General features: G+C 44.2%; 1 protein-coding gene across 12 annotated transcripts in view; it reads left to right on the forward strand.

Moving 5' to 3' along the window:
* LOC115619073 (CUGBP Elav-like family member 4) overlaps nt 1–27,758 on the forward strand; it is a 528,109-nt gene that overhangs the window by 144,258 nt on the left and 356,093 nt on the right. The window lies entirely within an intron of this gene.

Genomic DNA, 27,758 nt, shown 5'->3' on the forward strand with positions numbered 1-27,758 from the left:
GGTTTGCCTTTACCTGAAGCAGGAATAACCCAGACTGTCTTCCCCAACAAATTCTTTATGTGCACGACAGGAACTTTATCCCCCTCTACAGGACGTAAAAGTTCTGATTGGGCTGGGCCAGCCCTGTTGGCAGATCCCCTGCTGTTGACCAACCAGGTGGCTTTTGGTAAATGTGTATCCCAGTGTTTGAAAGTCCCACCACCCATTGCTCTCAGGGTAGTTTTTAACAGCCCATTGTACCGTTCGATTTTCCCAGAGGCTGGTGCATGGTAGGGGATGTGATATACCCACTCAATGCCATGCTCTTTGGCCCAAGTGTCTATGAGGTTGTTCCAGAAATGAGTCCCATTGTCTGACTCAATTCTCTCTGGGGTGCCGTGTCGCCACAAGACTTGTTTCTCAAGGCCCAGGATAGTGTTCCGGGCAGTGGCATGGGACACAGCGTATGTTTCCAGCCAGCCAGTGGTTGCTTCCACCATGGTAAGCACATAGCGCTTGCCTTGGCGGGTTGGTGGGAGTGTGATATAGTCAATCAGCCAGGCCTCCCCATACTTGTACTTCAGCCATCGTCCTCCATACCAGAGAGGCTTTAACCACTTGGCTTGCTTAATTGCAGCACATGTTTCACATTCGTGAATAACCTGGGCAATAAGTGTCCATCGCTAAGTCCACCCCTCAATCACGAGCCCATCTGTATGTTGCATCTCTGCCTTGATGGCCTGAGGTGTCATGGGCCCACCGGGCTAAAAATAATTCACCCTTATGTTGCCAATCCAAGTCCATCTGAGCCACTTTAATCTTAGCAGCTTTATCCACTTGCTGGTTATTCTGGTGTTCCTCAGTGGCCCGACTCTTGGGTACATGAGCATCTACGTGGCGTACCTTCACCTCCAGGTTCTGCACCCGAGAAGCGATATTTTGCCACAATGCAGCAGCCCAGATGGGTTTACTTCTGCGTTGCCAGTTGCTCTGCTTCCATTGCTGCAACCACCCCCACAGGGCATTTGTCACCATCCATGAGTCAGTATAGAGATAAAGTACTGGCCATTTTTCTCGTTCAGCAATGTCCAAGGCCAGCTGGATGGCTTTCACCTCTGCAAACTGACTCCATTCACCCTCTCCCTCAGCAGTTTCTGTAACTTGTCCCAGGGGACTCCACACAGCTGCCTTCCATCTCTGATGCTTTCCCACAACATGGCAGGACCCATCAGTAAACAAGGCATATTGCTTTTCACTCTCTGACAGTTCATTATATGGTGGGGCCTCTTCAGCACATGTCACCTCCTCTTCTGGTGACATCCCAAAATCTTTGCCTCTGGCCAGTCCATGATGACTTCTAGAATTCCTGGATGACTGGGATTTCCTATTCGAACTCGTTGTGTAATTAGTGCAGCCCACTTACTCCATGTAGCATCAGTTGCATGATGTGTAGAGGAGACCCTGCCTTTGAACATCCAGCCCAGCACAGGCAACCGGGGTGCCAGGAGGAGCTGCGCTTCAGTTCCGATCACTTCTGAAGCAGCTCGAACCCCTTCATAGGCTGCCAGTATCTCTTTTTCAGTGGGAGTATAGCTGGCCTCGGATCCTTTATATCCCCGACTCCAAAAGCCAAGGGGTCGACCTCGAGTCTCCCCTGGAGCTTTCTGCCGGAGGCTCCAGGTAGGACCATTCTCCCCAGCTGTGGTATAGAGCACATTTTTCACATCTGGCCCGGCCCGGACTGGTCCAAGGGCTACTGCATGAACTATTTCTCGCTTAATTTGTTCAAAGGCTTGTTGTTGCTCAGGGCCCCATTTGAAATCATTCTTCTGCTGGGTCACGTGGTAGAGAGGGCTTACAATCAGACTGTAATTTGGGATGTGCATTCTCCAGAACCCCACAACACCTAAGAAAGCTTGTGTTTCTTTCTTGTTAGTTGGTGGAGACATTGCTGTTATCTTGTTGATCACGTCTGTGGGGATCTGGTGGCGTCCATCTTGCCATTTTATTCCCAAAAATTGAATCTCCTGTGCAGGTCCCTTGACCTTATTCCGTTTTATGGCAAAACCGGCCTTCAGCAGGATTTGGATTATCTTCCTCCCTTTCTCAAAAACTTCTTCCGCTGTATCACTCCACACGATGATGTCATCAATGTATTGCAGGTGTTCTGGAGCTTGCCCCTGTTCCAGTGCAGTCTGGATCAATCCATGGCAGATGGTAGGGCTGTGTTTCCACCCCTGGGGCAGTCGGTTCCAAGTGTACTGGACGCCCCTCCAAGTGAAAGCAAACTGTGGCCTGCATTCTGCTGCCAAAGGGATTGAGAAAAATGCATTGGCAATGTCAATTGTGGCATCCCACTTGGCTGCCTTTGACTCCAGTTCATATTGAAGTTCTAGCATGTCCGATACGGCAGCACTCTATGGTGGTGTGACTTCGTTCAGGCCACGATAGTCTACTGTTAATCTCCACTCTCCATTAGACTTTTGCACTGGCCATATGGGGCTCTTAAAGGGTGAGTGGGTCCTGCTGATCACTCCTTGGCTCTCCAGTCTGCGGATCAGCTTATGGATGGGAATCAAGGAGTCTCGGTTGGTGCGATATTGCCGGCGGTGCACTGTTGTGGTCGCAATTGGCACTTGTTGTTCTTCGACCTTCAGCAACCCCACAACAGAAGGATCCTCTGAGAGACCAGGTAAGGTGGACAGCTGCTTAATTTCCTCTGTCTCCAAGGCAGCGATACCAAAAGTCCATCTATACCCTTTTGGGTCTTTGAAATACCCTCTCCTGAGATAGTCTATGCCAAGGATGCATGGAGCCCCTGGACCAGTTACAATGGGGTGCTTTTGCCACTTCCTCCCAGTCAGGCTGATTTCAGCTTCCAGCATAGTTAACGCTTGGGATCCTCCTGTCACTCCAGAAATATAAATGGGTTTCACCCCTTCACACCTTGATGGCATCAGAGTACACTGTGCACCGGTATCTACTAGAGCCTTATACTTCTGTGGGACTGATGTGCCAGGCCATCTGATCCACACAGTCCAGTAAACCTGATTATCCCTCTCCTCCACCTGGCTGGAGGCAGGGCCCCTCTAATAGCGATCACAAAATTCTCCACTTCTGTCTTGTAGAAAGGGATTAGTATTCCTTATCACAGGAGCTGGAGTAAAATCAGCTCTTTCACTCCATCTGGGAAACTGCTTGTCAGAGACTGGAGCAGCAGCTTTCCTGGGAGGATCATCCTTGACCATTGTTCTCCTCTTCAGTTCACGCACCCGTTGCTCCAGAGCTGGAGTAGGTTTTCCATCCCACTTTCTCATGTCTTCTCCATGATCCCGCAGGTAAAACCATAGGGTGGCCCGTGGCGTGTACCTCCTATATTTTCTCTCTCGAGCAGTAGGGCGCCTTCTGTTAATAGCTGAGACTTGGGTTGGTACGCGTGGGGAGCTGGATAGATCGGATAAATCGTCTCTCAATTGTTTGAACTCCTGGGTCAGTTTTTCCACAGCTGAAATGATGGAAGGGGTGAGATTGTCTTCGAACTCTCGGAGTTGACGAATCAGGTCATCCACTGTTGGTGGTGCTAGGTCATTCCAGGTCATTGATGCCAATGTGTGGGCATATGATGATGGCACACTCCGTGTAAGTTTCCGCCACATGGGTCGTGTACATTCGACTTCATCTGGATCTACGGATGTGTTCCTGGCATCCGGCCTAGGATAGATCATCTCTAGAATGCCTGATTCCCTCAGGGACTGGATGCCTTTCTCTATCGTGGTCCAGTTGGCTGAGCGATTCGTAATATCGTCTTTGTAGGGAAACCTTTCCTTCACAGCTGCCAGGAGCCGCCTCCAAAGACTGAGGGCTCGCTTCTCTCTTGCAATCGCTTTGTCAATTCCTCCTTCCTTAGCAAGTGATCCCAGCTGCTTGGCTTCCCTACCTTCTAGTTTGTGACCGTCGGCCCCATTGTCCCAGCATCGGAGCAACCAGGAGACAATGTGCTCCCCTGGAAGACGGGTGAAATCTTTTTGCATATTCCGCAGCTCGGTTGAGGTCCGGGGTCGAGAAGTGACCTCTTCTTCTTCTTTCTCTTCCTCTGACCCACGTAGTAGTAACTCTTGTTCAGATGCTGTTGCATGTAGTAATGGCATTGGGTCTTCATCTTTCTTCACTTCGCTGGTTGCTCTTTGTGCCTCTCGTCTGCTTTTGCTTACAGGGGCAACAGACATTGTCACAAACTGGACATTTGGTTTAGCTGCAGTGTTTGTCACTGTGGTTGGAGTGGCTGCAGTGCCTGCCACTAGGATTGGAGTGGTTGCAATGTCTATTGCTGGGGTTGGTGCAGCTGTTGTGCTTGGGAGTTGAGTAACACCAACAGCTGCATTGTCTGTTGCTGTCGGGGTTTGAATAGCTACTGTGCATGTCACTGGGGTAGGTGTAGCTGCGGTGCTTGGAGTAGCTATATTGTCTGTTGCTGTCGGGGTTTGAGTAGCTACTGTGCTTGTCACTGGGGTTGGTGTGGCTGCGGTGCTTGGAGTAGCCACATCGTCTGTTGCTGTCAGGGTTTGAGTAGCTGTTGTGCTTGTCACTGGGGTTGGTGTAACTGCTGTATTTGAAGTTGGAGTAGTTGCGTTGTCTGTTGTGGTCAGGGTTTGAGTAGCTGTTGTGCTTGTCACTGGGGTTGATGTAGCTGCTGTACTTGGAGTAGCTGTGTTGACTGTTGTGGTCAGGGTCTGAGTAGCTGCTGTGCTTGCAGTTGGCATAGCTGCGTTGTCTGTTGCTTTGCCATCAGATCCAGAGACATTTTTTTCCCTTTGAAGGTGCTGGATAGTGTTGAGCAGGGCTCTGTAGGCATAGGCCAAGCCCCAGCACGTTGCCAAAATTTGTCCCTCTCTGGTATAACCAGGACGACAGCACACCTCGTTTAAGTGTTTTACTAGTTTTTCCGGATGTTGCACTTGTTCAGTGGTGAAGTTCCAAAGCACTGGAGGGGCCCACTGGCCTAGATACTTGCCCATACTATCCCACACACCCTGCCACTCATAACTGTCCAGCCTCAGGGAAAATCTCTTGGTGGTCCTCCTATATCGTCATCTAATCCTAGACCAGATTCAAACCTGATACTGCTGAATTTTTGAGATTAAACGAAATAGGATGTTCCTACGACGGGATGGCCATGGGTAAAACACACTCCGTATGTTTGCCAACATGCTGATCCCCAGCACAATCAGCAGGCAGGTTTCAAGGGTACTCAAAGGCCATCTAAAACCTTCAGAACTCTCAACTGCTGTTGCAAATAGGCTGGTGGGGGAACGGGGGGTGAAAGAGAATGCTTCCTTCGTAAGTTTACCCCCCGAGGAGAAAAAAAAAGATATGCAATTGCTAAAATATTTCATTATATACCTCCCAATGTATAGTGGTGATGGCCACGCTGGAAGCACAAACCAGACCAGTTTCATGATCAATGAGTCTATTGTATTACAAGTCATTACCATGAAGTACAGTGAAACAAGAACCTTAGCCCAGGCCCCCCAGCCGATAAACACTAAAACAGCAAATAGTGGCTGTAAGTAAGGTACAACATGCTGAAACTCTGAGATCAAGCGCAACAAGTCTGAGAGCCAAATAATCACCATTGTGACGAGTAGTAACAATGAATGCTTATCACAAATATGATTAAACACACTCTGGTCATATCTGTCGTTATCTCAACCTTTCGTGCCCCACGTTGGGCGCCAAAAAGAACTGTCATGGTTTGAGCCCAGCCGGTAACTCATAACCACACAGCCGCTCGCTCACTCCCCCCCCCCCCTTCTTCCTCCCTCTGCTCCCGGAGGGATGGGGAGGAGAATCGGAAGAATGTAACTCCCACGGGTTGAGATAAGAGCAGTCCCACAACTAAGGTATAATACAAAACCACTACTGCTACCACCAATGATAATAACGATTAGTGAAATAACAAGGGGAGAGGATACAATTGCTCACCACCCGCCGACCGATACCCAGCCCAACCCGAGCAGTGATCTGGGCCTTCCGGGTAACTCCCCCTGGTTTATATACTGGGCATGACGTGCTGTGGTATGGAATACCCCTTTGGCTAGTTTGGGTCAGGTGTCCTGTCTCTGCTTCCTCCCGGCTTCTCCTCCTCCCTGTCAAAGCATGAGACTGAGAAAGTCCTTGGTTGGAATAAACATTACTTAGCAACAACTAAAAACATCGGTGTTATCAGCGTTGTTCCCAGGCTGAAAGTTAAAAAACACAGCACTGCACCAGCTACTAAGCAGGAGAAAAATGACTGCTATAGCTGAACCCAGGACAACTTTATAGTGCTGGGTTATGATATGATAGAATCGCTGGTCATGAGACTAATCCGGTATATGCACTCAGTATTGTAGTTAACTTTGTCCCTCGGGAGCCATCTGGTGTGAATTATGAACAATTACACCTTTGGCTTTTTCGCCTTGTAGAGTTAAGCAGTAACAGAAACACCTTCCTACAGCTTCCATCATTCATTTCCCCTTTGGTTCTTTCCTTCCTTCCCCCCTTCCTTCTTTCCGATAGCCTACTACTCCTCCAGGATAATTACAGCAGAATCTGAGAATTTTAAAGATTTTTAATTTCCTTTGGATACCCTTGGAATCAGCCTGTTTCTTTTGCTAGGATCCTGCATATTGCTGAATATGGCTCAGATCCTGCTTAGGGTTAAACAGCTATCTGTGGCTACTCCAACCTCCGTGAGAAGCACTGCGTCTCGAAGGAGGGACTCAAACTCTAGTGACAAGCATTGCAGCCACTTCAAATCTCCATGACAAGAACTGTTGCTACTCAAACTCTGCTGACCAATACCACAGCTACTCAAACTCCAGCAACAGGGTGGAGCTACTTTCATCCCCATAACACTGCAGCCACTCAAACTCTGGTGACAAGTACAGTGGCTATTCACACTTCAGTGACAGGCACTGCAGCTACTTTACTTCCTGTGACAAGTACTGTGACTACTCAAACCCTGATGACAAGCATGACAACCACTCAGACTCCGGCGATGGATGGTACAACTGAACCAGAGAACCAACCCATGTTGGTATCAGTTGCCCCTATACACAAGAATAAATGGACACAAACCCCAACTTTTTTAGTGAAGGAGGATGAAGCAGGGCCATCATTAGAACTGGAGGAGGAGGCAGAAGAAGAGGCAACCTCTCAATCCCTATCCTTGACTGAGCTGCGGGATATGTGAAAAGATTTCAGCCATTGTCCAGGTGAGTGCATCATCACCTGGATGCTCTGATGCTGGGACAATGGGGCCAACAGTTTTGAATTAGAGGGTAGGGAAGCCAAGCAGCTGGGATCGCTTGCTAGGGAAGGGGGAATTGACAATGTGATGGTAAGAGAGAAATAAGTCCTCAGCCTCTGGAGGCAACTACTGCTAACTGTGAAGGAAAGGTATCCCTTCAAGAAAGATGTTATAAGTTGCGCAGGAAAGTGGACGACAACAGAGAAAGGCATCCAGTACCTGAGGGAATTAGCCATTCTAGAGATGATTTATCATAAGTCGAACACTGAGCAGTCACCCACAGATCCAGATGAAGTTGAATGTACATGACCCATGTGGTGGAAATTTGTACGGAGTGCGCCATCATCATATGCCGACTCATTGGCAACAAAATAAACCAAACCACAGGGTACCCCATGTTGTGTGCCTTCCATATCCTCCCTCTTGAGTGACAGGGCACTTACTGTTAATAGGTGAGATGTGGGTCTGTACATGTGTGGAGCCATATATATCCTCACTCAATTGCTGGAACTTCTGGGACAGTTTTTCCACAGCTGAAATGATAGAGGGGGAGAGATTGTCTTCAAACTCCCAGAGTTGATGACTCACTTCATCCACTGTTGGTGCCACTTCGTCCTCTCAGCTCACAATCCCACCGACCCGCCAAGGCAAGTGCCATGTGCTTACGATGGTGGAAGGAACTACCGGATGGCTGGAAACATATTCTGTGACCCATGCGACTGCCTGGAACACTATCCTGGGCCTTGAGAAACAAGTCTTATGGTGATATGGCACCCCAGAAAGAAGTGAGTCAGACAACAGGACTCATTTCTAGAAGAAATTCATAGACACTTAGGTCAAAGAGCACAGCATTGAGTGGGTATATGTCCTAGGTTTGGCTGTAAAAGTTATTTTTCTCCTTCTTAGTAGCGGGTGCAGTGCTGTGTTTTCGACTTTAGTCTGAGTACAATGCTGATAGCACACAGATATTTTTAGTTGTTGCTAAGTAATGCTTACTCCGATCAAGGACTTTTCAGTCTCATGCTCTGCCAGTGAGGAGAGGCACAGGAATCCAGGAGGAAGCAGAGACAGGACAACTGACCCAAACCAACCAAAGGGGTAATCCATACCACAGCATGTCATGCCCAGTATGTAAACTGGGGGGAGTTACCCAGAAGGCCCAGATCGCTGCTTGGGTCAGGCTGGGTATGGGTCGGCGGGTGGTGAGCAATTTTATTGTACATCACTTGTGTTTATTGTTTTCTTTTCCTTTTCCCCTTTTAGTTTTATATTCTCTCCCCTTGTTATTTCCCTTATCATTATTAATATTGGTGGTGGTAGTAGTAGTTTTGTATGGTACCTTAGTTACTGGACTGTTCTTATCTCAACCTGTGGGATTTACATTCTTTCGATTCTCCTCCCCATCCCCCTGGGAGCGGGGAAGGGGAAGAAGTGGGGGGAGTGAGCGAGCAGCTGTGTGGTTCTGAGTTACCGGCTGGGCTTAAACCACAACAGTTCTTTTTGCCACCCAACGTGGGGCACGAAGGGTTGAGATAACGACAGATCTGACCAGAGTGTGTCTAATCGTATTTGTGATAAGCATTCATTGTTTCAGATTAATAGTCACTCGTCACAATGTTGATTTATTTGCTCTAGGAGTTGTTGTGGTTGGTCTCAGAGTTTCAGCATGTCGTACCTTACTTGCAGCCAGTATTTGCTGTTTTAACATTTATCACCTTTGGGACCTGGGCTAAGGTTTTCGTTTCGCTATATTTTGTGGTAATGACTTGTAATACAATAGGCTTGTTCATCATGAAACTGGGCTGGTATGAGTTCTCAGCATGGTCATCACCCCTATACTATGGGAGGTATGTAATGGGAATTTTTAACAATTACACATCTTTTTTTCCTTCCCTCGGGGGGTCAACCTACGGAGGAGACATTCCCTCACAACCTCCGCTCCCCTACCAGGCTATTTAAAGTAGAAGTAGATTCTGGAAATGTTAAAGATCTTGAATATCCTTTCAATGCCCTTCAAAGCACCTTGCTCCTTTTGCTGGGAGTCAGCATGTTGCTGCATATGCTCTTGAGGTTCTGCCTACAGTGTGACCACCATGAGAAAGCCTGATCTTGTCTGATCACGGAAGCTAAGCAGGGTCCGGCTCAGGTCTTGTCTAAAGTTAAGCAACTATTTAAGAATACCACCAAGAGATCTTCCCTGAGGCTGGACAGTCATGAGTGGCAGGGTGTGTGGGATCGTATGGGCAAGCTCCCAGGCCAATGGGCCCCTCCAGTGCTTTGGAACTCCACTCCTGAACAAATGCGAAATCTGGAAAAATTAGCAGAACACTTACACCAGGTGTGCTGTTGTCCTGGCAATACCAGAGAGGTACAACTTACCGCAGTGTGCTAGGGATCGGCCTATGCCTACAGAGCCCTATTCTGTAAGGAGCAGGAAAAAGATGTCCCTGGATCTGATGGCAAAGCAACAGACAACACAGCTACTCAAATCCCAAGCACAGCAGCTCTCCCAACTCCAGCAACAAGCACAGGAGCTACTCAAACCCTGACAGCAACAGACAATGCAGCTACTCCAACTCCAGTGAAAGACACTGCAGCCACTCCAATCCCAGTGACAGACATTGCAGCCACTCCAACTCCTGTGAAGGACATTGCAGCTGAACCAAAGAACCAAAGAATCAATCCATGCCAGTATCAGTTGCCCCTATATGCAAGAGGAAAAGCAAACGTAAGGCACGAAAAACAGCTCGTACAGTGAAGGAAGATGAAGATTCAGCACTCGAACTAGAGGGGGCGACATCTGAACAAGAGGAATTAGTACAGGAATAAGAGGAAGAGGTAACTTCTCTACCCCTGACCTCGACCGAGCTGCAGAATATGCAAAAGGATTTCAGCCGTCTTCCAGGGGACCACATCGTCACCTGGTTGCTCCGATGCTGGGACAATGGGGCCGACGGTCACGAACTAGAAGGTAGGGAAGCCAAGCAGCTGGGATCATTTGTTAGGAAAGGGGGGATCGACAAAGCGATTGTGAAAGAGAAACGAGTCCTCAGACTCTGGAGGCTGCTCTTGGCAGCTGTGAAGGAAAGGTATCCCTACAAGGACGATGTTATGAGTCACTAAGCCAACTGGACCACGACAGAGAGTGGCATCCAGTCCCTGAGGGAATCAGCCATTCTAGAGATGATCTATTGTAGGGCGGATGCCGGGAATGCATCCGTATATCCAGATGAAGTTGAATGTACACGACCCATGTGGCGGAAACTTACTTGGAGTGCACCATCATCATATGCCCACTCATTAGCATCAATGACCTGGAATGACCTAGCACCACCAACAGTGGATGACCTGATTCGTCAACTCCGAGAGTTCAAAGACAATCTCACCCCTTCCATCATTTCAGCTGTGGAAAAACTGTCCCAGGAGTTCAAACGATTTATCCGATCTATCCAGCTCCCCATGTGTACCAACCCATGTCTCAACTATTAACAGAAGGCACCCTACTGCTCGAGAGAGAAAATATAGGAGGTACATGCCACAGGCAGGCCTGGCAGATTGACTATATCACACTCCCACTGACCTCCCAAGGCAAGCGCTATGTACTTACCATGGTGGAAGCAAACACCGGATGGCTGGAAACATACGCTGTGCCCCACACCACTGCCCAAAACACTATCCTGGGCCTTGAGAAACAAGTCTTGTGGCGACACGGCACCCCAGAGAGAATTGAGTCAGACAATGGGACTCATTTCCGGAACAGCCTTATAGACGCTTGGGCCAAAATGCATGGCATTGAGTGGGTATATCACATCCCCTACCATGCACCAGCCTCTGGGAAAATCGAAGGGTGCAGTGGGCTGTTAAAAACTGCCCTGAGAGCAATGGGTGGTGAGACTTTCAAACACTGGGATACACATTTACCAAAAGCCACCTGGTTGGTCAACAGTAGGGGATCTGCCAACAGGGCTGGCCCAGCCCAATCAGAACTTTTACGTCCTGTAGAGGGGGATAAAGTTCCTGTCGTGCACATAAAGAATTTGTTGGGGAAGACAGTCTGGGTTATTCCTGCTTCAGGTAAAGACAAACCCACTCGTGGGGTTGCTTTTGCTCAGGGACCTGGATATACTTGTTGGGTAATGCGGGAAGATGGGGAAGTCCAGTGTGTTCCTCAAGGGGATTTAATTTGGGGGGAAAACAGCCAATGAACTCAATTGTATGCTGTTGCCTGCTCTAGAACACTTTCATAGCCCACCAGCTAGATATCTTCAGATCACCAGCAACTGACCCTGACTTCCCTCCGATCATCACCCCAACAAAGAATGAATTTTGAGGAAACCAGTCGAGCTCAGCAGTGTCCAGATGAGTTTGGCGGTGTCATCAGCAGGCAACAACCCAACACTACACACCGTCCCTCCTGCCCTGAAAGACTATTACAAGAGATGGAGCCTGACATCATGGACTGTATGAATTCAGCAACTTTATAGGGATTGGTCCATGGACTAAGGAATGATATCTCTCTCTTTGTGTGTGGGTGTGGGTGTGTGTGCATATATATATATGAGACAAAAGTGATGGTATATTGAAAAATGTGGGATCTGAGCATGACGTGAATGGTATGGAATAAGGGGTGGATACTGTCCTGGGTTCAGCTACAGCAGTCATTTTTTCTCCTTCTTAGTAGCTGGTGTGGTGCTGTGTTTTCGACTTTAGTCTGAGTACTATGCTGATAACACACAGATATTTTTAGCTGTTGCTAAGTAATGTTTACTCCAATCAAGGACTTTTTCAGTCTCATGCTCTGCTAATGAGGAGGGGCAGTGGAAGCCGGGAGGAAGCAGAGACAGGACACCTGACCCAAACGAGCCAAAGGGGTATTCCATACCACAGCACGTCGTGCCCAGTATATAAACCGGGGGGAGTTACCCGGAAGGCCCAGATCACTGCTCGGGTCGGGCTGGGTATCGGTCGGCGGGTGGTATCCTCTCCCCTTGTTATTTCCCTTGTCATTATTATTGTTGGTGGTAGTAGTAGTGGTTTTGTATTATACCTTATTTACAGTGCACGATGAGCTTTGTGCTTTGCTGGCTGTTGTTGTATGGAGGCTTTTATCCACTATGACATAAATGCCGGAGCAGCATATATTATGACGTCATATATTATGACGGTTTTGGTGACCCCAGCTAAGGAGGACATCAGTGGAAATGTGTAGGAACTTCTGATCTGAAGTGTAACGTGAATTGTGGGTGTAAGTCCATGATGACACCCTGGGAGAGGGCAGAAACATGCAGATCCCAAAAGGGACCTGGCTACTGCTATCAGTGGGAAATTTAACCCAGCTGCAGAAATAAATCCTCTCCTTGTTCTGTGGTGTGTGTCTGAATGTATCAAAACCCCTACAAAATCCCCATCTGGGCTAAGGAGGAAGAGAGAAAGGCTGGGAAGCAGAAATCACTCATTTTCCTTTCTGCCTACTCTCTTTAATACATGTGATGTATCACCCTAAAATTATGCAGAGGGAAGATCTGGCTTTTTTAGGTTCAGAACAGCTGAGTCCCAAAGATGATAAATGACTTAATATTATCAGACAGTGACTGAGACATGAAAAGAACCCAGCACCCAGCACAGAGATTTTCTGATTCAAAAGGAATATTTTGAGGACACTGCAATAGTAAAACTATACAACTGTGTTGGGTGGTAGGTCATTACTGTGCTGACTGCATGTGTTCTTTAAGCAGCTGGAGAGAAGCCGGTATATCCCAATAGCTAAGAAAGGATTTGCACACCTGGCTGGGGATTTCAGTGCTTTATCTGCTCTAGTGAACCAAGCCCCCAACTCCCTAAAATGCAGAGAAATGCAGTCACTCAGGACCTTTTTATTTGTCACCGAGTTGCACGGTCCTGGACCAAAAGGGAATTTAAGGGGAGAAGGGAGGAACAGAGTATAAGTCCTATTGTTCCCTAAGATAGCATGCTCATTAGTTCCTATTCCTAACACTAGATCTCCTTTTTTTGATTTAGTCAGATATTGATGAAAATATTTATGTTTTCAGTTCCATCAATATTTTTACACTTTGATTATAAACATAGAAACCACTTTTTTTCCCAGCCACTTTTTTTTTTTTTTATTTTGTGGCTGAAAACTGAAAAAAAGTAATGGGAGGGATAAAAAAAAATAAAAATCCATGACTGGCATAAGGTTAGGATATCTTTATTTTGACATGAAGTATCAGAGTGCCATTTACTGTCAGCTGAATATCATGATGGAGGATACAGCCTGGAGCAGCACTCTGGCATCCAGTGTTTCTAGGCAATATAGAAGTATTGCTTTCTAGCCTGTCTTGCTATTTAAGGAAAGGCTTAGTGCAGAGAAGGGAAAGTTTTCCCTCCAATATGTGAAGTAGAGATGGGTAAAAATCCTTGTCTAAGCATAACTGGCTTTGGTACTCTAGCAGTAGCTTGGCCAAACCTTGACCATGTTGCCTGGTCAAGCATTGCACAAGCCAGTTGTTGGTCATCTATTGCTGACATTTCTAAAGACAAACTGACTGGTAGAACTTTTTTCTAGTCAGATCAAGAACAAGATGCGGCTGTCTTCTCGTGGCAGGGGTTTATATGCAGAATAACATTGGAAAACTTGCTGTTTAGTTGGTAAATAAACTGAAGCCTTGTTCCCCCCTTCTTCCTCCCCCCGCTCCCAGAGGGATGGGGAGGAGAATCAAAAGAATTTAACTCCCATGGGTTGAGATAAGAACAGTCCAGTAACTAAGGTATAATACAAAACTACTACTACCACCACCACCAATAATAATGATAAGGGAAATAACAAGGGGACAGAATACAATTGATCACCACACACCAACCGATACCCAGCCTGACCCGAGCAGCGATCTGGGCCTTCTGGGTAACTCCCCCCAGTTTATATACTGGGCATGACATGCTGTGGTATGAAATACCCCTTTGGCTAGTTTGGGTCAGGTGTCCTGTCTCTGCTTCCTCCTGGCTTCCCCTCCTCCCTGGCAGAGCATGAGACTGAAAAGTCCTTGATCGGAGTAAACATTACTTAGCAATAACTGAAAACATCGGTGTTATCAGCATTGTTCCCAGGCTGAAAGTCAAAACCACAGCACTGCACCAGCTACTAAGAAGGAGAAAAAATGACTGCTATTGCTGAACCCAGGACAAGCCTACATCTCTGCTTTCCAGCCTGGGGTCAATTCACTACACAGCTCTATATTAGTGCTTGCTTAACAGCAATTTCCTAACAACAGCCCAAGGAAAAACATCTTCTTAGTAGGGGTGGTGGAAAGCCAGTAGTTGAGGACCTGGGAGCCTGAGGTGAGAATGCCACTATTCTGGTGAGAATACCAGAATGTGCTTTGCAAGGGACAATCCCATACAAGTCTGGTAGGAGTATGTAGGATTGGGAAGTGCTGGTGTCCTCTGCGTCTCATATCAATTACAGTGACCCTCATCTGATGCTCACTAAAGCCACACTGGAGTCTATCACTTGACTTTGTCAAGTAATGGGGAATCCCAAAGATCTTCTGATCTTTATATACTCTGCCAGAGAAATATTTCACATGACTCAAGATGAAAGCAGGGTGGGTTTCTCTTTTTCTTTTTTTTTAATGCAGTGTTCAGTGTCTGGAAAAAAAAAAAGTATTGTCAGATGTGTAAATGCAAATTTAATGAGCACTTAAAACAATCCCTCCAAATCAATGCAAAAATATTCCACCATGGAGTCATTTTGATTAAAAAAAAAAAAAAGAGAGAAAAAAAAGAGAAGAGGTTGCCTGAAATAACAAAATTCCAAGCTAATGGGAATTTCATTCATTATTTAATCCACTTCGTATCTGAAATGTGCAAAAAATGGAATCTAATATGGTGTACATATGTTGTTGTCTTAGCAAGAAGTCAGGGGCAAAGGCCTGCAATTTCACTTAATATGGTAAATTATATTAAATCCTACTTCAGGCTTTGAGCCAGATTAATAACTAGTGAGCTAGAAAATCCCAAAATATATTTTTTTCTAGCTCCATGTGTGATGCAGCTTGATTCATAAGCAACTCTACTGCTGGACTTTATTAAATACAAATAAAATCTCTTCTATTGCAAAAGCCCACAAGGTGACAGGAAGAGGAGAAGCAACTGTCCTTGCTAGTTAAAATGTGTTTTCTTCAGCTTCCTCCTCCTTACATCAGAGCCCAAGTCCCAGGTCCCTAGAATATTTATGCAGTCATAACCCTGTGCATAGAATACAAGGGGATAGAACGAAAGGAAAGAATTTGTTCCCCATCACTGGGTCATGCTTGTGAAAAAGACCCTGCACTATTCCTACCCTCAAGTGGACATGACTCAGTTTTATGCCCACTCAGGAGAAGAGTTTCAGAAGCCCAGTGTGCTCCCTTACAATGTGGGACAGCTGTTTTGTGGCTGATTTAAGTGCGCTACCAAACGACTCGCAGCTCCACCATAAAACCTGGGCTGGTGCTTTATTTTCCAGGCAGCATGTTTGAACCCCAGGCTTGGAAAGCAAGAATGATATCAGGGAAGTTAAAATCACTAGGCTTGTTTAAAAATCATAAGATTTAAACTGGAAAGTACAGGAGAGAGATCCTATATATTTTTTAGGTTGCAAGTCTTCCCTTGTACATGCAGTGACAGTAAAACAAAGGATTTAGGAGAAAAAAGAAAATCAAAATTACACAGACAGCATAGTCCTGCCTATAAATTGCAGCGCTATCTGGAAAATCAAGGATGTGTTTAAATGTTCTGAAGAGGGAAGTATTTACTCATGTACTTATCACCTTTTCCTAAATCTGGGCCTCTGCGTACGCAGTATTCAAGACCAAGTTCTTGAAGTTCATATAGTAGTAAGTCAACAAGGCTTCCCAGAGAGTCAAATTAGATACTGTAGCAACCCATTGCTTCAGTATCTTACAATACCATAAAAACCATGAATATGCCTCAAGTTTAACATTGGTAAACCCTGAGCAGGACACCAGCAAAAACCTGGAAACACCAAACATTTTCATGGGGGTAGATCTGCTGAGGTAGAGCACAAATATGTAGATGGATCCTGCTCTGGAGAAGTTAGGATCAAAGTAGGCAAGTGAATTATAGAAAAAGGAAAAGGTTGGAAAAGACCTTTAAGATCATCAAGTCCAACCTTTACACCGGGACTGCCAAGTCCACCACTAAACCATGTCACTAAGGGAGGGCCTCATCTACATGTTTTTTGAACACTTCCAGGGACAGGGATTCCACCACTTCCCTGGGAAGCCTGTCTCAATACCTTCTTTCGGTAAAGAAATTTTTCTTAATATCCAATCTAAACCTCCCCCGGCGCAGCTTGAGGCCATTACCTCTTGTCCTATCACTTGTTACTTGGGAAAAGAGACAAGCCACCTCCTCTCTGCATCCTCCTTTCAGGTAGTTGTAGAGAGCGATAAGGTCACCCCTGAGCCTTCTCCAGACTAAATGTCGTGGTTTAAGCCCAGCTGAACCCAGGACACTAAACAACTCCAGTTCCCTCAGCCGTTCCTCATAAGACTTGTGTTCCAGGCCCTTCACCAGCTTCATTGCCCTTCTCTGGACCCACTCCAGCACCTCAGTCTCTCTCTTGGGGCCCAGAACTGAACACAATATTTGAGGTGTGGGCTCACCAGTGCCGAATACAGGGGGATTATAACTTCCCTAGTCCAGCTGGCCACACTATTTCTGATACAAGCCAAGATGCTGTTGGCCTCCTTGGCTGCCTGGGCACGCTGCAGGCTCATGTTCAGACAGCTGTCAATCAGCACCCCCAGGTCCTTTTCTGCCAGGCAGCTTTCCAGCCACTCTTCCCCAAGCCTGTAGCGTTGCATAGGGTTGTTATGGCCCAAGTGCAGGACCCAGCACTCAGGATTGTTGTTGATTTATCATAGTGTGCATTGCCATGAGAGGAGGAGGTCCTATTTGAAGTTAAAAGACCTGGAGTACTCAGTGCTTACCACATACAAAATTAAAAGATGGTCCTTGACCTGAACTGCTTGGATATGTGAATGCCTGAGAGAGGCCACAGTAATAGGTTTCAGAAGCTTGGTTTTCTCTGTTGCTTTAGAAGCCCAGAGTGGGACATTAGAACTTTATGAAAATGAGGAGTTAAGGAGAGGGGTGGTATTTGGTTTCACAAATTCATTACCTGTCCTAACTATATCATAGAATGGTTTGGGTTGGAAGGGACCTTAAAGATCATCTAGGTCTAACCACCCTGCCATAGGCAGGGACACCACACCATACCCTATTCATGCTCTCAAGGGCTGCCTTTTGTAGGAGTGGAGGGTGGGTGCCGTTACTCCTGGCCCCGCCCACATCACATCAGCCGCTTTCATGAGAGCTGCTGGCTCCCAGTGGGTTTTGGTGTTCCTTTGGGTTTCCCTGATTCAGGAAAACCTCTCTGTACACCCCCATCCGCCTCGACCTCCTGCTCCGCTGTGTAACATGCCTTCTTCGGAGCCATTCGCTTCGGAATATGCTAGTGAATGGGAGGGAATATGTTTTCTTCTGGGAATAGTGTTGAACACGGCAGCATCCTGATCATTTTTGGACACTCTAAATGGAACTGGAAAATAAAAAAATAACTATAAATTATAGGAAAGTTTAAATTATTCCCAGAAATGATGGAATTAACCAAACCTGATGTTGTTGCCAACATTCTTCTAAACTTCCTCCATCCATTACAACCTCTTTTCTCTGTTGCGATCATGTCTGTCTATTTTGTAAGTTCTGAGCATACAGTTCAAAACCACACTGTTTTGGGCACTGCTAAGAAATTGTGCTAGGACAGAAAATTGATTAGTCCCACTTCTCTGTTCCAATTTAAGAGAAGAGTGAAGCAGTAAATAGCGTTAATGCTGAAAAGTGAATGAGATTTCTAACACTGTTTCTGGTTTAATAGTTGTTTCCAGTTGCTAATAGCACAGATAATAGCAACTGCCCTTCAATAATATGTGTTGCTTTTTTTGTATTTTTCTTCTGACAGCATCTTTTTAAAACAACATGTTACAGCTCATTCATGAAATAGTTATCAATTCTGTGCTTGTTTGTTTCTTCAGGCAAGCTAAGTATGTCCTTCTTAACACTGGCTCTCAGGCATTGTGTACCTGCAGGCTGTGCTTAGCTCCCTCCTTTTGAGTGTCTCTCAGTCAATTAAAATTGCAGATGTAACTCTCAGGTGCTTTGGAATAGGGCTTTCAAATCCAAATACCGATTTCACACTTTGTTGGAAAGCAGAGCTGCACAGGACCAGTGGTGATGGCTGCTTTTTCCGTGTGCTGGCTGAGCTGCAGGCAGGAGCAGGAGTGTGCCTTGAACAGCAAGGATGCAGATCCAGATTGGAGTCTGAGCTCTATACAAGCAGGATTATTTTGGTATCACCTTTTCCAAAGCTGCTATCTTATTAATCTCATAAATTCCTTCTTAAGCATACTTTTACCCTCCACAATGTTCTTGTCAATTCTAGTCGTCTTATCTCCTCATTGCTGTATCTAAACACTTTTCCAGTAGTGTCCTAACCAGCTGGGCTATTATATCACCTCTAGCTAATTTTCTTTATCATCATCTCCCCAGCAGACTGAGTTGGAGTAGTGTTTTGATAGGGTTTCGTTTCTGTCTTTTGCATGTGCTGCTCCATGTGAGCATTTGAGGGAGCAGGTTAAATTGGCTACAAGAAATTGGTGTATCCAGAATGCTGCTTTGTTCCTGTGTTTGTTCCAAAATATTGTATGTGTCTTGAAAATTATGGCTCCTAGTTGTTATGCATATGGAGAAAAAGTCTGTCAGGCTTTCAGAGCTTGTCAAATACAATCCATAACATACAGCATTAGGTCTTTTCCACATGCATAGTCCATGTCTGAGGTGTTTCCCATGCATCCTTTGATGATTAAGTGACAATCTGTGATTTGAGATTGCTTAGCAAATTCCTTTGCTTTCATTATAACAGTCTTCCCAGCCCACCACATCAGTCTGTTTTATCCAAGAATTTCAATGCCTGAATTATTAGTAAACTAGTGCAGAGATCATTTACCTTTGGGTGTCTATTCAGTACTTTTCCCAAGTATTCAATATCAGATTGGTGACTGTAAAGCTACAGTAATTTGTAAATGTAATTACTGAGTGGTGACAGTTAAATGGTATGTAATAAGAGCCTTTTAGCTTCATACTGAGTTTTATCCTAGTTTATAACTGACATTTCATTCAAAGAATAAATCTCATAAAGTTTTAGTTTTGTAGATATAGTCAGCTAGACCAGAAATGTTTGCAGAGGAGTGCTACTCAGTTATTTCTGACATGGTATCCTTGGAAAAATACATGTTTAATTATAATATGTTCTTTTATTGTATTTGGGTAGTTCAAAGACCTATGAACTTGTGTTTATTGTTTTTTTCCTTTCCCCTTTTAGTTTTATATTCTCTCCCCTTGTTATTTCCCTTATCATTATTATTATTAGTGGTGGTGGTAGTAGTTTTGCATTATATTTTAGTTATTGGACTGTTCTTATCTCAACCTGTGAGATTTATATTCTTTCGATTCTCCTCCCCATCCCTCCAGGAGCTGGGGGGGAAGAAGGTGGGGAGTGAGTGAGCAGCTGCGTAGTTCTAAGTTACTAGCTGGGCTTAAACCATGACAATAATTCAGGCTCCTCCATCTGTGAAAATGTTGGGTTTGGCCTAATTTTCCTTATAAACAAAGACCATCATCTGCTCTAGAAAATAAAATCCACAGAATTTAGTTCTGAAGGGGCATTTTTGCCCTTCCAAGATCTGAAATATTTTTCCCCACATGCACAGAATTAAAAAGCCAAACCAGGAAATTATAACAGAAAATCAATCAAGCTACCTTTCATCCCTGTTTCTCATAAAATGTCAGCCACTTAGGGCTACGTTGTTTAAACACAGGTCAACAAGAAAGAAGTTGTTGAGCTTTGCCAGGTTCTGCTATTCAATGTCTAAACCTCTTTGGCAGCAAAATGTTAGATACCTGATACTAACCCAGGAAGGAGACTCCATCATCAAAGGTTGTGATGGAGCTTGAAGAAGAGCAATAAGTAACTTCACTTTGGTCTGTATCCTGTGTTGCACAGAATGGACATCTCTTTCAAACTTAAAATCCTTATGATGAATAGTTTTGTCAGTTCTGCCCCTCCCTGGGGATTTTGTCTTCAGAACTGTAGAGACATGCCTCGGTGCAAGTATATGTTATTATATGCAGGTCACCTGAAATTAATGAATTCCTGGAGACTAGCTGTAGCCCTGAGTAGTATCTGGGACAGAGGTTTCATGTGGTAAAGGGTTGAGGAGTAGGGCAGCCTGAGGTTCAGGTGAAATTATACAGTGTAGTTAAAAAATAAATAAAAAAACCTTTCGTCTGCTTCAAATGCATTCTCCCTTTCAGTTTACTGAGACTTTCCCTCAAACTGGTAATATATGCATATATATTTTATGCAGGAATTTCACAGAAAGCCTGCTGATCAGGATAATGGCTTCCTGGAAGAATGAGGACTGTGCTTTCTGAGCTCAGGAATTTCTTTCTGGGCACCTGTTTCTTCAAATTTTGAAAAATAAAAAAAATTTAAAAATTGACTTAGGTACACATTCAGTTTATGTAACATGATTCTGGAGTTGCAGGTTGTGTTTAAACAAAAGAAGGGCTTGAAAGAATATGTAAAAAGGGATGCTGCTGGGCCGTGTATCTGGGAACATGATGAATCTTCCATCAGTAGGTGATCTCCACATGAAAATTGGATTGTTTTTTAAGATGTGCCATATCCTAGACAAAATAGAGGGACCTGATGCAGAAACTATTGTGCAAGATTCTATGAGAATGTTTTTTATATGAGGTCATATTAAAAATCACAGGGTCTCCTTGTATTCCTAGAGTCTCTGAATTTAGAAGAAATGGTGAAATATTTTTGTTACTGTTGTTAATTAATTTTGTTAGACCAATTTTATGTTTATCTCTTAAGTTCCAAGTTGTTGAGTTGGTTTTGTGCCAGTCGTTATTAGCTTAGAAAATTATTTGTTGGTTTGTTTGGGTCATATAATGGTATTTTAAATAAATATGTTGCAGAAGTTGTTGTTCAGAATAAATTCCCTTTGAACTGAGTAGGATGTTATCAAATTTTAAGAAGTCTTCTATATAAAATGAGTCAATAAACCTGATTCCATAAAATAGAAAGTAAGATCTTTTTGGGGTATTTTTCACTATTCTTATAGGACATGAGAAACTGGGTGTGAATCTCTCTTGAATTTTACTACATGGTTCAAAATATTTAGGGATGGCTGATAGTTTCCTGTTAAATTCTAACAGGTTGAGAAATGAGACAAAGATGGGGCCTGTGGAAGGAAGTTGAGGTCTTTTGCTCTTAGTGATTTATGCTAACTGATGTTTTGTCACAGTCTTTAATTATAATTCAAATTTACAATTTCCTCTTAATTGTTTTATAGAATCATTAACTTCAGAGTACCTTTTGCATGGCTACATATAGGGCAGTTCTCTGACTCAAATCCTCTTTTTAAAGTTTTCTCTTCCTTAGCTATATTGTTCCCCCACTTTATCCAATTCCCCCCTTGATATCTGCAAGGGGCTAACATTGTGTGAAGCTACAGGAACAGCACAAAGTTGCCACTCATAAAACGATTTCCAAACATGAGAAACAGAGCACTCAGTTTCCTTGTCCAGAGCTGCATCATTAAGTTAGCATTCATAAATCTGCTCTTTATTTGGTGTCACAAAAGCAAAGTCCAGAAAGATTTCCCAATGTTTCTGTATCTCTCCATCTGTGTGGTGACCAGATCCCTTCCTGCTGTGAGCCAGGAGCATAGCTGGTGATGTAAACCAGCTCAAGTTGGTGGAGCTGTGCCACTTTATGCCAATTGAGGGTCAGCTCTTTTCTTCCAGCCTTTCTTGGCATCCTCTTATTTCCTTCTCCCTTACAAAAAAATATCCCAAACTACCAGAGTGGTGGTCCATTTCACCCTGTCCTTCTCCTCCTTTCACAACTAAATCATGCTGTGAGTCTGCAAAAGTTTAGCAATAATAATATGTCCACTAAATCATCAAAGTTGACATCAGACACCACACACAAAAAAAAAAGGATGCATAGATTAATTGAATGAGGGGGTGGATGGTAGGGTTTTATTAATAATACTAGTCTAGAGAGTTTATTGTAGCGAACCCCAGGAACAGATTAACTGTATTAACAGGAAAGGGAGGGGGGGAAAGGGAAGAGTGAAAAAACTCAGAAATGCTAGCCAAGGTTAAGATGTTGTCTTCAAATTTAAAGCACTTGAAAATTTATTGAATCACATTCAGGCCAAACAAATACTGGTCCCAATCCAGAGTCATTCTGTCAAAGACAATGCCTTTACTCTCAGTTGGGAAACAGAATGGGAGGGCTTATCCAGAAATGGGCAGAGTGAAGAAAAATTTAAAATATATCATCACCCTCACTGCTAGAAGGAATTTAAAAAGTACCACAAGGCAACTTTTTAACAGTTCTTTTTTTAAAAAAGATAGATAGCAAAGTGCTTGGAATGGAAGTGTTGTGAACCTTTTTGAGATGTCTTTTGCTTTTCTTTTTGTTGAAATACAGCACAAGGATGAACTTACCTTGGAGGAAGATAAGATACCCAAGTGTAATATCTTCCTGGATGTCACGCATATTGCTTCTTTACTTGTTTTTATCCCATCATCCAGAAAGTTCTGGTTCAGCAAAAATGAAAAAAAAAAAAAACCACAAAACCCACACAACAAAACATCTGCCAAACTGTAACCTTCCTCCTTAAACTATATGAGCCCAGCCCTCTTCAGCCTAAAATGACAGAGGAATGGCACAAACAGTGAACATGAAATGTAACAGTTCACTTAGCAGGAGACTAGAGTCCTGGTGTTTGAGGTCTCTGAGAAGCCTGTGTCAAATGGCAGATGTGGCACTGGTAATCAGGCTTTACTCTTGCTGGATTTAGCACAGTTAGAGGATTTGGACTGTTCTAGTCAACTGTGAAAGCAAAGTTTCCTTTTTTTGTTTCATTCTGAATCTGAGAGAAGGAATAAAATGCCCATCTTCCAGATACACTGAAGGGTGGTTTTACTTATGTCATAATAGGAAATGTTTTTATCTTGCATAAAAAAAATTTAAAAAAGTTTTATCCTCTTCCCCAGACACTTAAAATTACTTCTCTTTTCCCTTCTCCGAGTGCCTCAAATTTTGACATTCTTTTTATAACCTCTGGCCCCTTTCTTTGGTCCTCAGCGATATTCACTATTGTTTATCTAAGGCCTTCCTCACTCACCTGAATATATGCTTTAAAGATTTAATTTCTTCCCCAGAAGTAGCCCCATTCTATTTTCTCCAAAAACTGGAAAGAAATTGTTTCCAAGAGAGTATATGGCAGCTTGGATTGCAAAGGCAACTGGCATCTTCTTTCTTGAGCTCCACACCACGTGGCCAGTGATGCTGTTATTGCTAATGGTCTTTTCATTTCTGTAATTAACCATGTAACCAAAGGCAGCCACTCATTTCATGGCTTTGCTGGAAAGCGAAGGAGCCAGGGACAGATATACAGGCCTTTTTACTTTGCTGAAAATTGATTTTAGCTCTTGCTGTGGAGTTTGCAGCTGGCCTTTGGCATCTGGAATAGCATTTGTTGAGGATTACCCAGCACAAATTAAGGCCTGTAAAAACTTTGCTTTGGACACTTTCTTTGCAGGAGTGAATTTTACTCCCAGAGAGTGCAAAGAAAGGGAGGGAGGTTGACTTCTCAGACCTCTTAGCACTTCCTCCAAAGCCCCTTGCAAGCATCTCAGCTCTGTGCAGTAGCCCTTCGAGGGTATGTACTTTTAGCATCCTTTTAGAACTGGGGAAGACAGAGCTACCTAGAGCTGATATCAGAGACATGGCATAAATGCCTTTATTCATGGTTTGACACTCACAGGGCACCTAAAGGCCTTACATTTGAATATTTCAGACCTCAGAAGACTTAGAGTTGTCTTAGTTCAAGCACTTTGGTTTGGAAAGTTTTGTCCTAAAAGATTTGACAAAAGTGGTGCTGTCATGCTGGTGATGGAAGCAGACACAAAACCCAGGAGTCTGGCTCTCCAGATGCCTCCCTTAAACATCATTTACATTCCCTCTCTTCTCAGACATCGTGGTTTAAGCCCAGCCAGTAACTCAGAACCATGCAGCCGCTTGCTCACTTCTTCCCCCCCTCAGGGGGATGGGGAAGAGAATCAAAAGAATGTAACTCCCACGGGTTGAGATAAGAACAGTCCAGTAACTAAGGTATAATACAAAACTACTACTACTACTACCACCAATAATAATAATGATAAGGGAAAAAACAAGGGGAGAGAGGAGAGAATATAAAACTAAAATGGGAAAAGGAAAACAATAAACACAAGTGATGCACAATACAATTGCTCACCACCCACCAACCGATACCCAGCCTGACCCAAGCAGCGATCTGGGCCTTCTGGGTAACTCCCCCCAGTTTATATACTGGGCATGACATGTTGTGGTATAGAATACCCCTTTGGCTAGTTTGGGTCAGGTGTCCTGTCTCTGCTTCCTCCCAGCTTCCTGTGCCCCTCCTCACTGGCAGAGCATGAGACTGAAAAGTCCTTGATCTGAGTAAGCATTACTTAGCAAGAACTAAAAACATTGGTGTGTTATCAGCACTGTTCCCAGACTAAAGTCAAAAACACAGCACTGCACCAGCTACTAAGAAGAAAAATGACTGCTACAGCTGAACCCAGGACATCATATAAGTACAGCAGAGTATGGCAACCTACAAGGTTATGGAAAAGTGCAGGGATTTCTGCTGAATTTGGCTAAGAGGAATTACATCTTACTGGAAATCCAGTACATTAAGCAGGTCTTCCCCCCCCCCCCCCCCATTTTAAAGATCATGGCATCTGCTAACATCAAAGAAATCAAAATCACTATTTTTTCCAAGGGAAACTGGTTTCTTTGAATGTCGAGATGGGATGGTGGGAAATGGGGGGGGGGGGGGAACTGGAAAAAAAACCTAAAAGCCTGAAGACTTTGACCCAGAAATATTTTTAAATAAGAAAATCCATCACCTAGAGGTCCACATCAGCTGTTTCCCACTGCTCTGGGGAATCTGTGAAGTGAGCTCAGCTGGGTAATATTAAGGCAGGAAGATGTCAGCCCTATAGTATGTATCTCCCCTCTCATTGTCAACTCTCTTCGCTTGCAAAAGCAGAAAGCTATGCATCATCTTTCTGGGATTGGAGGGAGTATCGTTTTTCTATACATAAACAGGTTCAGGAACCTCCCTCTGCAGTGGCACTTAGGAGCTGGAAGCCCCTTTAAATACCAGTGCCTCTGAGGACCATTCAGTCTGCAAGCAGCAGACAAACTAGTTAACTCTGCTTTATATTCATGGGCATCCCATTTAATACCCTCCTTTGCACCTGCAGCAGGGAAAGCACTGAGAAATGGTTACCTTCACCCTGCTTTTTGTGCCATTTCTCATACATGCATCATCCCTCCTAAATCTGGCATGAACCATAACTTAGACACAGTGTCCAAAAGCTCATAGTATTCTCCCAGACTGGTCATTTCACTGACCCTAGAGCAAATTCATTTTGGCATTGTTGCCTCATACAGATGCAGATTCAATGCTTCCCACCTGACTACACCTGACAGGTTTTATCTAACTCTGAAGTCACCCTTCTCCACCCAAACCCACCATCTCCACTAGTTCCCCCTGCAAGTTTCCACTGAGAAACAGAATTCTTGCTGTGTTGATGTTATTTACTGTTGAGGCCAATAGGCTGGTTAATTCCTTCTGGCTGCAGGTTCCTATTTCAGTTTGATGACCACTGAAAAATACTACATAATCTGGAAAAGTCCTGGAAAAGAACAGGACTGTTCCAGTTTGATTAGATAAAAAAAGATCTTTGAATCCTTTTCTGTCATGCTAAAATTTCCTGGAGACAGATTTCATTCAACAAAAAAAAAAGGGGAGGAAAATTCTTGTTTGATTCTTTCAAAAGTGTCCTTTGTAACAATAGTACACTGAGGAAAAAGGTTATTCCATCTCTCCACACCTCTTGATTAGCTTAGATTATCAATACATCCTGATTATCTACATGGAATTGCTTCAAGGATTGTCAGAGGTGACATTAAATTGATCAGTAAAGCTTTTCTTGCAATTAGATTCATACCCTTTTCAATTACTTAAGCACTTGCCCACTCTGCTGTGGTGGAAAAGGAATTGCTGAGATGTTCTTATGTGCTGGGAGGACTTTTTCCCCCTTTGCAGAGGAGTTTCTTTTAGAAATAGAAAATCACAATTCAGTGCTGTGTCTCCAGCAGTGAGAGGTCACTGCTTCCAGACCTTTCAATTAGAGGGGTAGAGAGTTGAAAAAAGTACCAGATCCAGGTTAAAGTTGTAGAACATAGTCAAAGTTATCTTTTGACAAATCTGATTAAATTACCTTGGTACAACTGGTCCTTATCTTGGGTGGGTTTGTTACTGGTAGTACGTAGTTTGAAGATTGTTTTTGCAGGGAAATTTCCCTATGGTCTTGGTAATTTCCTCTTGGAAAATGGACCAGGTTCTAGGCTTTCCAGAGCATTGTTTATAAGATGGTCACTGCTGCTTCATACCAGGGAGGTTCTGTGTTTGACTTGCTGGTTTATGATGTAGAAGATTTCTGGATGCTCCCAGGACAGTGATTCCATGTGAATTACCCTTTTCTGACTCTGCTATTCCATCTATAAAATATGGATAACAACTTTTCCAATGTTTGCATGCTTTAATATGGTCCCTCTTGACAGTAAGTTCTTCAGAGGAGCTGTACTAATTTACACCAAGAGAAAGTCTGCCTTAGAAATGTTATTGGTGTGTTCACCAACTCCATGGGTGAAGACCATGCTGAGTTTCCCTGAAATTAGAGATGAGGGTGACTAGTTGGCTTGGTAAGAGCAGACTTCTTGTGAGATGCCCATCTCTGAGGGAGAAGAGCAAGCTGGTTTGCTACAACCCCATACTGTGTTGCATGTATAAAACGGGACCCAATAGAGTGAGATACTTATCAGCTGCAGTGAATGAAGAGGAAGAGCAGTGGAATCAGTAGGAGGGAATCTTCGCAAGAGCTTTAAAGCAAACACGTTTGAAATATAATGAAAGTTCTTATGGGCTGTAAATAAAAAGAGAGAGAAAGGGAGAGAAAACAGTAACCAACCCTGCTGTTGTCTTGTTAACAACATGTCACTGAATTTAGCAGAAGGAAGCTTTTCCCACACATCTCCCCTTGCAAAAATGTATCTGTCACAACCCCCTGAGCTCTGAAGCACAGCTTTGATCCTGTGCAGCTCTGCCCCAGTTCCGCAATGCACATAAAGGAGAAGGGGAATTACCTAGCAGATTTTCCTGGGGGAATGAAGAACACCGTTGACAAGGTGGGAGAAAACCCC

This window comes from Strigops habroptila, chromosome W (genome assembly GCF_004027225.2).
Source record: "Strigops habroptila isolate Jane chromosome W, bStrHab1.2.pri, whole genome shotgun sequence".
In the NCBI taxonomy this organism is placed as follows: Eukaryota; Metazoa; Chordata; class Aves; order Psittaciformes; family Psittacidae; genus Strigops; species Strigops habroptila.